Here is a 14,380-nt window from a genome sequence, read left to right as displayed (position 1 = left end):
GCCTGCACTTCCTTTGGCATTCTAGAGGTGGGGAAAGCTTGTATCATATCAACTATGGCTTCAGGCAACACAAGGTTCTTACCAGGCCAGATGACCCCTAGGAATTTTACTGATGTTCATGGTTCCTGCACCTTATGTGGATTTGCAACCCATCCTTTCCCCCATAGGTGGCTAATTAGGGTGTCCAGACACTACTGTAACAGAGAAACATCTTCAGTAGTTAACATGATGTCACCAAGGTAATGAAATTGATGGACAGCTGTGAGGAAGGTGAAAAGAGCCAGATCTCTAGCCACCATATCAAGGCAAATGGTGGAACTATGTAAATATCCTTGATTAAAAAAAAAAAAAAAAAGAAAAAACTTTTTTTTTTTTTTATCCTTGATGGAGCACTTGAAATGTCCATCGCTGCCCCTCCCAGGTAAGACAAGCTGGTCTTGGGCAGATAGGGCCAGAGCTAAAGAATGCATTGGCCAGATCTAACACAGCATGATACATGCCTAGGTCTCTACTAAGGGTTTCTAACAAAGAATCTATGCTTGGAACTGCAGCATATAGAGGAGGAATCACTATGTTAAGTTTCTTATGATCCACAGTCACACACCAGGACACATATGGTTTCTTCACAAGACACACAGGGCTATTAAAAGCACTGTGGGCTTCCTGGAGGATACCTATACTTTTTAATTCCAAAATAGTTTCACTAAATTCATTGTCATCCAGGCAACTTATACTGCTTAATGTCTACCACACTTGGTGGTAAGGACAGGGTAACTGGTTGCCATGCCATGTTTCCCTTCAGGACTGTCTTTACTATCCTCACTTGAAGCTGGAATTCTCCCACAGATGTGGTCAAAGTCAGTCCCATGATGGTCTCCACCCCTAGAATGTATTCTGGTACTGGGGAAATATGAACTTGATATGGTGCAGGGGAATGGGCTCTACTGCAGGGTCAGAAGTACCTGTTATACATGGATGGACTTTCCTTCTTACCCACCAATTGCCAAGGGGGCTCTTGAAATGACTCAGGTTTTCCAAAGATAAGGGTGTACTGTTCCTGAGTATCAACCAGAGCTAGCACCTGCTGTCTGTTTCTTCTTGACCAATGATCTACAGGTGATCTTAACCCCACCCCTAGTCCCAGAGGGTAGGTAAAGTCCATCTGGTGGCAAGAGGTAGTTCCCCATGTGGGGCAGTAGGACACAGAGGGTGATATTGTTGCTCAGGCTTTAGTTCCTTCCAAAGACTTACCAAAACAACATTCAGTTACTTATCTACCTTGTGCACTGCCATTCTGGTGACCACTAAGTTCATCCACGTCTGCTTTTGGGTTACTTTCAAGAAGCCCTTAGATGATAGTCTTGCAAGTTTCTCAGTCTTTTTTTTTTTTTTTTTCTCTCTCTCTTTTTCTAAGTTTCACACTCCTTCTCTCTAGCCTTCTCAGTTTCACCCAAATCAGCCACAGCTTGTCCCACCTGGTATTATAGTGACATGTCCAAAGATCTGATGATGGAAAACCAAAAGGAAAGAACACACTCCACATTTCTCAAACTAAAAAAAAAAAAATGAAGAAAAATTCAAGCCTGAAGTTGCAATATTAAAGGGTTCTACAGGGAAAGTATTAAACAATACAGGAAGCATCAAAAGATGATTGAAGAAACACAGTGTCATGTACCAAAAAAAAAAAAAAAATTTGACATTCAACAATTTCAGGAGGTAGCACATGATCAGGAGCCAATGGCACCAAAGGAAGAGGTGCAAGCTGCACTGATGGCATTGGTGAAAAACAAGGCTCCAGAAATTGACAGAATATCAATTGAGATATTTCAACAAACAGTTACAGTGCCTGCCGTGTTCAGTCCCCTATGTCAAGAAATTTAGAAGACAGCTACCTGGACAAATGACTGGAACATACTCATATTTGCTCCCATTCCAAAGAAAGTAACCCAACAGGATGTGGAAACTATCTAACAATATCATTAATATCACCCACAAGTAAAATTTTGCTGAAGATCTTTCATAAGGGATTGTAGCAGTATGTGGACAGTAAACAGCCAGAAATTCAAGCTGGATTCAGAAGATCACACCGAATAAGGGATAGCATTGCTGATGTCAGATAGATCATGGCTGAAAGCAGAGAATACCAGAAAGATGTTTACCTGTGTTTTATTGACCATGCAAAGGCATTTGACTGTGTGGATCATAAAAAATTATGAATAACATTGTAAAGAATGGGAATTCCAGAGCACTTAATTTTCCTCTTGAAGAAACTGTATATAGACCAAGAGGCAGCCTTTTGAACAGAACAGCAGGATACTAAGTGATTTAAGGTCAAGAAATGCATGAGTTACGGTTTTGTCCTTCCACCAGACTTACCGAATCTGTATTCTGAGCAAATAATATGAGAAGCTGGACTATATGAAGAAGAATGAGGCTTCAGGATTGGAAGAAAACTCAATCACAACCTTCGATATGCAGATGACACAACCTTGCTTGACAAAAGTGAAGAGGAATTGAAGCACTTACAGATGAAGATCAAAAACCACAGCCTCCAGTATGGATTATACTCCAAAATAAAAAAACCCTCACAACTGGACCAATTAGCAACATCATTATAAACGCAGAAAAGATTGAAGTGCCAAGGATTTCATTTGACTTGAATCCACAATCAACTTTCACGGAAGCAAAAAAGAAAACAAATGGTGCATTGTATTGGGCAAATCGGTTGCAAAAGATCTCTTTAAAATGTCATTTTAAGGACTCAGGTGAGCCTGACCTAACCATGGTGTTTTCATATGCATGTGAAAGCTGGACAATGAATAAGCAAGAGGAAAGAAGACCGATGGCTTTGAATCAGATGTTGACGAAGAACACTGATTATACCGTGGACTGCCAGAAGATACAAATCCATCTTGAAAGGAGTACAACCAGGATTCTCCTTAGAAGCAAGGACAGTGAAACTACATCTCACTTACTTTGGACATATTATCAGGAGGGGCCGGTCCCTGGAGAAGGACATCATGCTGGGTAGAGGGTCAGCGAAAAAGAGGAAGACCCTCAATGAGATGGATTGACACAGTGGCTGCAACAATGGGCTCAAGCACAACAAAGATTGTGAGGATGGTGCACGACCAGGCAGTATTTTGCTCTATTGTACATAGAGCGTTGCTATGAGTCAGGACTGACTTGATAAAAAAAAAAAAAAAAAATTTTTTTTTTTTGATAGCACCCAACAACAACAACTCGTCCCTGAGATCCACTATAATGTTTTGTTTCTATGTATTTGCTTGATTCATATTAATGAGATCATGCAGTATTTGTTCTTCTGAGAGTGACTTATTTTTCTCAGTAGGTTTTCATTATAAAAATGTGGAAAGTGATATCCAGAGGTAATAAATAACCATGTGAATTCGAGCTTGCTCTCAATTGGTCCCTGACTACAGTGTAATAAACAAATCTTTCTTTGCTACTCATGTGGAACGTTACAGTGTTTTTATGTTAAAACCAAGTTTGGAAATACACAAAAATAGCAATGCACAGATTTTCAGAGAACTTAGGTGTCATCTAAGTCCTACTTTTAAACCATGACAGGGTTCTAGCAATGCTTGAGGCCCAAGAAGAGCAAATAGAAAGTGTCAAAACACTTGAAACATAATTTGTTTTATTTATCTTAGCTGAACACTTCAACGTTATTAACTTTGATGTGAAATGGGTGACTATATTGCACAATTCCTGGGAGGCCATAGAAAATAAAAACAGTGTCAGCTAAAGTTGGGAAGATGGCAGTCCTATGGACAGCTTACTATATTGGCTTTGGTCTGAGTAAAATTTGATAATTGTGAATTGTTACAGGACACTGAAAAGTACAGATTTCTATGTTTATTAAACATCTACTTTCAACTGATATTTTAGGTTATGCATAATAATTATGCACATCCATGGTACCTTACATCTTAATGCAAATAAGGTATATGGAGCCTGTGATGGTCTGGGTATGTGTTAACTTGGCTAGGCCAAGATTCTCAGTATTTTATAGCGTCCTCCATTTTATGCGTTATAAATCCTAACCTCTACATGTTAACGAGGCAGGATTGTTGTGGGGTATATCTTGAGTTACAGCCTTGCAGAAGGGGGTGACTCAATTTCCATGTCACGCCCTTCTCTAGGATGTGGCCTGCTTCTGATGTGTATATAGGGGAGCCCCAACAAGGCTCTCTCTCTCTACATCTGGATTCCATGTCCAGTTCATGATTATCTAACTTCTGGTTTGGGAGACTAGAGACAGAGGCCTGCTGTCTGACCTGCTGATGTTGGGACTTGCTAGACTTAGCAGCCCTGTGGGGCTGGGTCCTATTGTCTGACCTGATTTGCGAACTTCTGAAGGCTTCTGAGCCAGCAGCCCATGGTCTGACCTGCCAGTTTGGGCTTACTAGCCCCTGCAGCAACGTGGATTGGGAGAAGCTTAAGCCTGGCCCACGAATTCGGGACAGTGTCGTACTTCAGGATAGATCCTGAAGTGTTCTTTTTGACCATGGATGCAAAGTCATCCCTCTTCAATATGTTATTCCAGGCATAGTAAACCATATGTTTGTCTGATTCAAATTGGCCAATACTAATCCGTTTCAACTCACTAATGCCTAGGATGTTGATGTTTATGCATTCTGTTTCATTTTTGACTATTTCTAATTTTTCTAGATACATACTTTGTATGTTCCATGTTCCGATTATTAATGTTTGTAGCTGTTTCTTTTCATTTTGAGTCTTGTGAGAGAGAAAAAGAAAGAGGGAAGGGGAAAGACAGAATTTTTGTTTAGAGGGTATCTTAGTTATCTAGCACTGCTGTAACAGAGATACCACAAGCGGATGGCTTTAGCAAACAGAAATTTATTCTATCACAGTCTAGGAGGTGTCTGAATTCAGGGTGCCAGCTTTAGCAGCAGGCTTCCTGTCTTGGTCAGCTCTAGGGGAAGGTCCTTGTCATCAATCTTCACCTGGTCAAGGAGCTTCTCAGTGCAAGGATCCCAGGTCCAAAGAGCATACTCTGCTCCTGGCACACCCTGGTGGCTTAGTGGTTAAGTGCTACGGCTGCTAACCAAAAGGTCAGCAGTTCAAATCCGCCAGGCGCTCCTTACAAACTCTATAGGGCAGCTCTGCTCTGTCCTACAGGGTTGCTGTAAATCAGAATTGACTTGATGGCAGTGGGTAGTAGGTATTAGGTCCCTCTCCTCTCTGTTCAACTCTCTTTTATATCTAAAAAGGAATTGACTCAAGATACAACTTAATTCTGTATAGAGTCCCGATTCATTAGCACAACTGCCTCTAATCATGCCTTATTGATATCAGAGAGGTGAGGATTAACAATGCATGCAATAATCACATCAGATCACAAAATGGTGTACAACCACACAATACTAGGAATCATGGGCTTGCAAAGCTGATGAATATTTTTGGGCAATACGATTCAATCCATGACAGGGGTCATCGAGTTTATGTTAACGGTGGTGGAATGATTTGGAAAAGAATAGTGACAATATTTGCACAACTGGAAAAACATAATTAATTTCATTATTTGAATGTGCGGAAATTGTTGACTTTTTGTATGTTTTGTTATATGCAATTTCACTACTATATATACATACATAGAGTGGGAGAGAAAATAGAACTAAGTTTCCTTTTTCTTTTTGTTTATTTTTATTGTGCTTTAGATGAAGGTTTACTGAGCAAATTAGTTTCTCATTAAATAATTAACACACTTACTGTTTTGTGACATTGGTTGCCAACTTGACAACATTCTCCCCTTCTCAATATTGGGTTTCCCATTTCCGTATGTCCAGCTTTCCTGTTCTCTGCTGTCTTCTCATCCTTGCCCCTGGGCTGGGGTGCCCATTTAGTCTCATACATGATTGAACTACAGGTATTATTGTTTGTTTTATGGGCCTGTCTAATCTCTGGCTGAAGGGTCAATCTCAGGAGTGACTTCTGTACTAATTAATCAGTACAACACAAAAAATCGAGGCCAGAGGCTTTAGAGATTTAAGTCCCAAATGTCACTCAGTAAAGATAAAATGTGACCTGCCTAGTGTTCACCTACCCAAAATCAGGAGAAGAAAAATATGCTCATCTCAGGTAGGATTCTTAATTGCCAAAATAAAAGACTATAGAAGAAAAATATTTTTTTTGGAACCAAATATTGGTGAATTTGTAAATGAATCATTTTATACCTACTTATCCAGTTAAATAAACTCTAAACTATATAAAACCATAATATTTTATGGTTGAAGCTGTGTGAATTTGACTGACTTCATTTGTTTGAGTAGATATTACATTAATTTATATTTTAACTAAAATTCATAAGTAAATTATTACTTTTTATTACTGTTCAAATTCTATCACTATAAATATGAATTTTAGATTTGTTCTAATGTTATTCCAACCATAACTGAGATATTAAAAATACCAGTAAGTATAAATTCAAGTTCATATAAACCACATACTATAAAATCTACATATAAAAAAAAAAATTTTATAGGAAAAAAAAGACCATAATTGACATTTCAGTTTTTATATACTAACATATTCACACACACATAGAAAATGAACCCTTTATATTTCTCAGTTATTATTTATTATTCTTCTCCACATTTTCTTTTTCTTTTTTGGAATATTCAATTTAAAATCCAAAGAAATGCAAGTATATGCATTAAATCCTGTTTTCCCCAGTTTTATCAGTTCTCTTCAGTTTGTCTACAGACTTATCTTTGGGTATCAGATCAGTTAATAGAACAGGGTTACAGACAGTAGGAAAAGAAGAGGCGAAGTGTGGTAGAAAAGGTGAATAAAATGTGTTTCTCTCCTGTTTAGCTGTTCATTTAGAACTCAAGACCTCAGAGACCAAAACAGTAACGTGATAATTTCCATTTGTTAAGTTATACACACTCTCGCTCATTGTTGCTGAATCCTTAAAATCAGTTATATTTCAGGAAGAATCCAACGATGGCGGTTTTTTGTGTCCGGCGGAGGATTTCCCTTTACCCACCGGGAGCCGAGGCCCGCGTCCTCCGGCTCTGTCTCCCCACCTCGGATTATCGTTATTAGTTTAATGCCGTTTTGAATCTGGATGAGCTTCAGGTTCATTCAAACCTGCCGTCTAAGGTGAGACAGACAGGAGAAGACAGCACAAATGACAGACGTTAAGAATGACATCGATTTAGAATTAAAGTCCCTGAGCTTTGTGTTTGAAACACTTCAGTTTTTTTTCAGTAACATAACGGTGCCTCTTTAATACTGACATTTGTCTGGGCTCATTTCTGTGGATAAAGGAGACAATTTACGGAAAGTGTTCTGCCTTAAAGACAATACTTTGCGGGTGTCCAGCAGAGCTGAACCCTGATCTGTCATTGTCTTGATCACTTTTGTAGCCATTTAGAACAAGAACAAAAAAGAATGGATGGAGAAAATTGTTCCTCCTTGACTGAGTTCCACCTCATGGGAATTACTAATAAGCCTGAGATCAAAGCCACCATATTCACCATGTTTCTGGTTGTTTATCTCATTATTCTTGTGGCAAATCTTGGAATGATCATTTTAATTAGAATGGACTCCCAGCTTCAAACACCAATGTACTTTTTCCTCAGCCACCTCTCCTTCTGTGACCTCTGCTATTCCACAGCAGTTGGGCCCAAGATGGTGGGCCCAGGATGCTGGTGGACCTCTTAGCCAAGGACAAATCAATTTCCTTTTATGGCTGTGCTCTGCAGTTCTTCATCTTCTGTTTCTTTGCAGATTCCGAGTGTCTCCTGCTGGCAGTGATGGCCTTTGATAGGTACAAGGCCATTAGCAACCCCTTGCTCTATATAGTCGACATGTCCAGCAGGGTGTGCTCTGTGCTCATGGCTGGGGTTTACCTGGTGAGCATGGTGGATGCCTTGATACACACCACGTTAACTTTCCACTTGTGTTTCTGTGGGTCAAATGAAATTAATCATTTCTTCTGTGATTTACCTCCACTTCTCCTCCTTTCCTGTTCTGATATTCAGGTCAATGAGCTGGCATTATTCACTGTTTTTGGCTTCATTGAACTGAGTACCATTTCAGGGATTCTTGTCTCTTACTGTTACATCATTCTCTCAGTCTTAAAGATCTGCTCTGCTGAGGGAAGGTTCAAAGCTTTCTCTACCTGCACCTCCCACTTAACTGCTGTTGCCATTTTCCAGGGAACAGGACTTTTCATGTATTTCCAACCAAGTTCTGTCTACTCTCTAGATCAAGACAAAATGACCTCATTGTTTTATACCGTTGTCATCCCCATGTTAAACCCACTGATTTACAGTCTACGGAACAAGGATGTGAAAGAGGCTCTTAAGAAAATTAAAAATAAAAGATGGTTTTATTGAAAAATTATATATGTATTTTCTCATAGTGTTTCACTATAATATGTGGAAATCATATTTGTTTCAACTAATTTGGTATATTCTAATAAGTATTTATATTGTACCCCACGTGTATACCCCCTACAGTCACCAGATACCCAGTGTACCATTACATGCCTTGAGTTGATAAGTATATGTATAAGTATAAGTATAAGTATAAGTATAAGTATATGTATATGTATATGTATATGTATATGTATATGTATATGTATATGTATATGTATATGTATATGTATATGTATATGTATATGTATATGTATATGTATATGTATATGTATATGTATATGTATATGTATATGTATATGTATATGTATATGTATATGTATATGTATTCTTTCTTTGTGGAAAACTTTCATATTTTTTCTTAGTGTGTCAAGTTTTTATTTGTTCAAACTTTTATTCATGCATTAATTTACTTTTCCTAAAATTTATCAAATGTTGGCTAAATGCTTATTACACATGTTGGTGCTTTGAATTTTATGGTAAATTGAGTAGATTTTTATAATAATGAATCTAAGTATCTAATAGAAATTACCAACATTAATTAAATAACTTAATCATTGAAATTATTTAAGTTATTTATTAATAATAATGCCACGAAGTAGAAAGACTGAGCATTACAAATATAAAGCAGATTAATCAAATCTGGTACGCATAGTTAATAAGTCCTCCACTGAAATGGAGGCATTTAGTCTGGTATCTGAACAATGGGTAGGCATTAACTGAGATGCTAGTGGTAGTAATAGTTGAACCAGCAATTGGACAGGTCTTGAAGTGAACAAGATTGTGCTATTTCTGCAGAAATTAAAGAAGGTCAACATAACTAGCTTACAGAGAGCGAAAGTTAAGTCCTTGTACTGCTGTTCTCAACTCAGTCAGTTCCTTCAGGGAACATTTCTTACCTCTTGAATCCTCTAAGCCCTGATTAAATATCCCTTTCTTTGGTTCACACATCACCATGTGCCTCAGGATATTGTTGAATCTATGACTCTGTTTTCCAAATCATTATCTCCAGTTGGGGGTTATGGAAACTCTGAGGTCAAGGACCATGCATTGTATCTCCTTTACTCAAGTACTAACATAACATCTGAGTAAACATATAAATAAAACAAGAAATCACCTAATTTTTGTTGAGTGTTCATTACCTATAAGGCAAAACAGGAAATATCACTAAGGGTCTATTATATGCCTTGAATATAGTTTTTGTGTCTTATGAGTAATTACATAAATAGGTGGTGAATACTAAAAGCAATGGAACTTTTATTGTTTTTGTCAGCTGTCAAGTCAGCTCCAAATCATCGTAAATACAAATTATTATTTAGAAAATAAATAAAAGATCATTTACAAGATAACTGAAATCTTCATATGGATCTACTCTATTTTTCTGATGGCAAAAGCCTTAGAACATGAGATTGTTCCGTAAAGAAGGATATGGGCATGTGCTGGGAGGATTTCAAAAGAATCAAGGACACTTAAAATTTTGCAGCAATTATACAAGCAGAATCACATTCAGTATCTAAGACTATCTCGTTTGCACTGAAAAATGCCTTTGAGTGAAAGCATTTCAGATTTCCAGGAAAGCTCAAGAAGGACAATGTGATTCCTTTGCTCTCCAAGGTGACAGTTTTTATGGGATCCTGTGACACTGTAGGGTAAGTATAAAGGTAGAGAAAAAAAAAATTAGGGTGGGTAGTGCTTATTTTGGACATAATCTCTTCTCAATTAATCCACGCTATTTTGGAAATTTTACCAATGAACTAGTTGCTATCTTAAATAGCAGCAAGGCAGGAGTGCATTTGAATCATATTAAACCTCAAACAAAGAAAGTTTTAAGTGGGTTCCCATATCTCAGAAGGTACAAAGATACCACCTAGCTAACTCATAGTTATCCCATATGGTGATTTTTATGAATTTAAGGCAAATTTGATCTGCATACCGGCCCCTATAAACAGATGTAATTATGATGATGAATTCTAATTCTAAAGAGGATATTTCAACTTCATTCATAAGCATTCAAACCTCAATAAAAGAGAAGAGTGCCTAAATGGAATAAACTGATGTATAAAATGTATAAGGCCCCTGTGCCTAAATTCGTGCAAGTATAGGATGAATAACCCCTCATTAGGCTCATTGTTTGGGAGATTCATGATGCATCTAGGGGTTTAGACTGATGACCTGTAAGAATTTTCTATCTTGGCCTTCTGTAGGGAAAGCTAACACTGAAATACTTTATACTACTCTGTCTAATTCAAACCTTCCCTTCCCTTTACTCCTGCCTCTCCAACTCATACACTTCTCATATATCCACCATGAAACTATTATTATCCAAATAAGATATTTCTCAATGTTTGTGTATATAATGAATTAATATTATAGCCCCCCTCTCTCTTTTTTTATTTTTGTTATCTCTTTCAGCCCAGGCTCTGGTATCCCTAAACGCATGCATAACAAAGTGATCAGAGGTTAGAGTACATATATGTTAATACCAACAAGTAGCTCCATACTGTTGATAAGCTAGCTAGCAAAATTTGATAAACTGAAAAAGGTAATAATGTTCAATAGTCCAACAGTGGAATTCTTTCTTAACAAGCAGCAAATTTTAACCTCATTTTAAATTTACTCTACAAATGTGTTATGAACTAGGGAAGTAACAAGAAGGAAAAATAGGCCTGAGTCTCTACTCTAAACTTACAGTAAGTGTGACTTTAACAAATCACTTTTTTCTTTGAACTTCAGTTCCCTTTCTGTGAATAGATAGGCCCTAACTAGATAATCTTTTTGTGCTTTCCAGCTGGCATATTCTGTGTCTATATACACATGATTCTATTGCTGTCTAAACTTATTTTAAAGGAAAAAATAAAATAAAATAACAGATGGGTGGTATGATATTTATCCAAAGGACTGTGTTATGACTCTAGACCAGTTTTACCTGAAATGGAAGTGACAATGATGACAGTAAGATAGCATGTGATGAATGATACCCAGTACCACTAAGATGGACTTGTTTAACTGCTCTCTTACCTGCATTTTTATTTTAATAGACACTTCATAAAATTGAGCATAAATCTCCTGAATCATGAATAAAATGACATACTCTACATAATGGCTAAAATTAGAATGACAGAGGTGGTGCCAATATGGTGCTACAGACAGAAGCACCATTCCGTTATTCTGCAGCAAAGACAGGAAAAACTAAGTATAAGAGATACAGAAGTCACACCTGGAGTTCTAAGCATCAATGACAGGATAAAAATGGAATGCACTGAACAGAAGAAGAAACAGACAGAGAATGAGAAGAGCTACAGAGCATAGGTCCCCTGTCAGCTAATAAGGCACGACTTCACTATCTTGGAGCACAGCCAACAGTGATCCCAGTCAGGGAGTTTAGGATCTGCATACTGGCCCCTATAAACAGATGTATTCATGATGATGAATCCTAATTATAAAAATAGTATTTTAACTTCATTCATAAGAATTTTAAGCTCAATAAAAGAGTGTCTAAATGGAATAAACTGATTTGTAAAATCACTAACCTTCCAACAGGAGACAAAGCACCAGGTAGCCAAAGAAACATGGATTCTCACCCCTCATCCTTCTGTCTTATCCACTGCCTCCACTGCTTCCCAAAAGGGCACTATCACCCAGTCGGAGAGATAGCACTTCCCTACTCCCCTGGGTTTGTCCTGCCCACACCAGCTGGCTCCTTTGGCACATTTTTTTTCTCTGTCTTTTTCTTCCTTTTTTTTTCTCCCTCCCATATAGCTCTCTGTACTGTTTTCACCCCATCCTTACAAGCCATGCTACACTGCTTGGCTGGAGAAACACCAGCTTGTACTCATCCTAGATCTGCCACAACCCTACCAGCAGGCTCCCTCAGTGCCATTTTTTTTCTCTCTGTTTCTCTTTCTTCTTTTTCATTCTCCCTTCCACCTAACCCCATATGCCACCTATGCCCCTTCCCAATGAGCCATGTTGCACTGCCCTGCAAGACAGACACCAGCTTACAGCCACTCCAGTTCTACCACACCTTCACTGACCAGCTCGCTCCATGCTGTATTCTTTTTTCTTTTTCTCTCTCTTTTCGTTCCTTTATTTTCTTTCTCCTTCCCATCTAGCCCTGTGTGCTGCCTCCACCCCTTCTCCACAGGCTGTGCCTCACCACTCATTAAGAGAGCCACTGTCACAGGCCTCCCCGTGTGTGTCCCGACCCCATGCGCTGGCTCCCACTAAGCTGCCATTTTTATTTTATTTTATTGCTTTTTTTGCTCTCTCTTCTTTTTTTTCTTTTCTTGCTCCCACCTAGCTACACACATCAAAACTCCACCTTTCCAACTGGCCCTCAGGCCCCCACTCCCACCAGTTATCTCCCAATGAGCCATCTTTTTTCTTTCTCTTTCTTCCTCTTCACTCTCCTTCTTACCTAGACCTATGTACCATCTCTGCCCCTTCCCAAAAAGCCACACCTCACTGTCCAGCAAGAGAGACACCAGCCCACTGCCACTCAGCTTTCACCCCCCCAACAAAGAATGGTTCCTTCAGCATCATATGTAAATTTTTTTCTTCTTTTTCCCTTTCTTCCCATGCATCACCTCTGAACCTTCTCAGTGGTCCGTGCTGAACTACTCAGCTAGATAGCCACCAATACATAGCCTCCCCAGGTCTTCCCCACCTCCACCCATCAGCTCCTGTCATGTCACCATTTTTTCCTTTTCTCTATTTCTCTTTTTTCAGTTTCTTTCTTGCTCCTACCTAGCCCCATATGCCACCTCCATCCCATCCTACCAGGAGAAACCTCAGTACCTCCCTATCACTACCCATTGGTTCCCACCACACTGTCATTTCTTTTTTCTTTCTTTAGTTTATCTCTCTTCATTCTTTTCTTTCTCCCTCCCACCTAGCTCCACACATCACATACCCCTTCCAATCAGGCCTCGAGTACTCCCCACTCCCTGTCATTGGCCCCCACCTCACTGCCAGTTATTTAATTAATTAATTTGTTTGTTTTCAGACCCAGCTGAAATAAAAGGGATCATAACAGAGTACTATAAAAAACTATGCTCCAACAAATTTGAGAACCTAGAAGAAATGGACAAATTTCTAAAAACTCACTACTTACCTAAACTAACACAAACGTATAATGAGACGTATAACTGGACATATAACAAGAGATTTCAGAGGTAATGAAAAGAACAAAACAAAACAAAATCTCCTCTCCAAAAAAAAGCCTGGCCTGGATGGCTTCCCTATGTTTTTTCCTATATAACATTGTGCTGAAGTCCTAGCTAGAGCAATAAGGCAAGGAAAAAAATCATACTAAAAGGCCATCCAAATTGGAAAGGAAGAAGTAAAACTATCCATATTTGCAGATGGTATGATCCTATACAAAGAGAACCCCAAAGACTCCACAAGAAAACTACTGCAACTAATAGAAAGATTCAGCATAATAGCAGGATACAAGACTAGTACACAAAAATCATTTAAATTCCTACACACCAACAAAGAGAACTTTAAAAAAGAAATTAAGAAAATAATACAATTTGTAATAGCCCCTACAAAAATAAAATACTTAGGAATAATTCTGACCAGGAATGTAAAAGAACTATACAAAGAAAACTACAAAAACACTATAGCAAAAACAAACAAACAAAAAAAAAAAGACCTATATAAATGAAATAACATTCCATGCTCATATATAGGAAGAGTAAACATTATGGAAACATCAATTCTGCCCAAAGTGATTTACAGATGTAATGCATTTCCAATCTAAATTCCAACAGCATTTTTTAATGAGATGGAAAAACTAATCACTAACTTTATATAGAAAGGAAAGAGGCCCTGAGAGAGCAAAGCTTTATTGAAAAAGAACAAAGTAGGAGGCTGCACACTACCTGATGTCAGAACCTACCATACAGTCACTGCTGCCAAAACAGCCTGAGAATGGTACAACGACA

At 38.2% G+C, this 14,380-nt stretch overlaps 1 pseudogene; it reads left to right on the top strand.

Annotated features, from left to right (window-relative positions):
- The first annotated feature begins 7,443 nt into the window (after window positions 1-7,443).
- On the top strand, window positions 7,444-8,393 carry LOC126079351 (olfactory receptor 5W2-like; annotated as a pseudogene).
- The last annotated feature ends 5,987 nt before the right edge of the window (window positions 8,394-14,380 follow it).

This window comes from Elephas maximus, chromosome 7, assembly GCF_024166365.1.
Source record: "Elephas maximus indicus isolate mEleMax1 chromosome 7, mEleMax1 primary haplotype, whole genome shotgun sequence".
Classification (NCBI taxonomy): domain Eukaryota; kingdom Metazoa; phylum Chordata; class Mammalia; order Proboscidea; family Elephantidae; genus Elephas; species Elephas maximus.
Note: the sequence above shows the minus strand (reverse complement) of the source record. Positions and strands in the feature narration are given on the sequence as shown.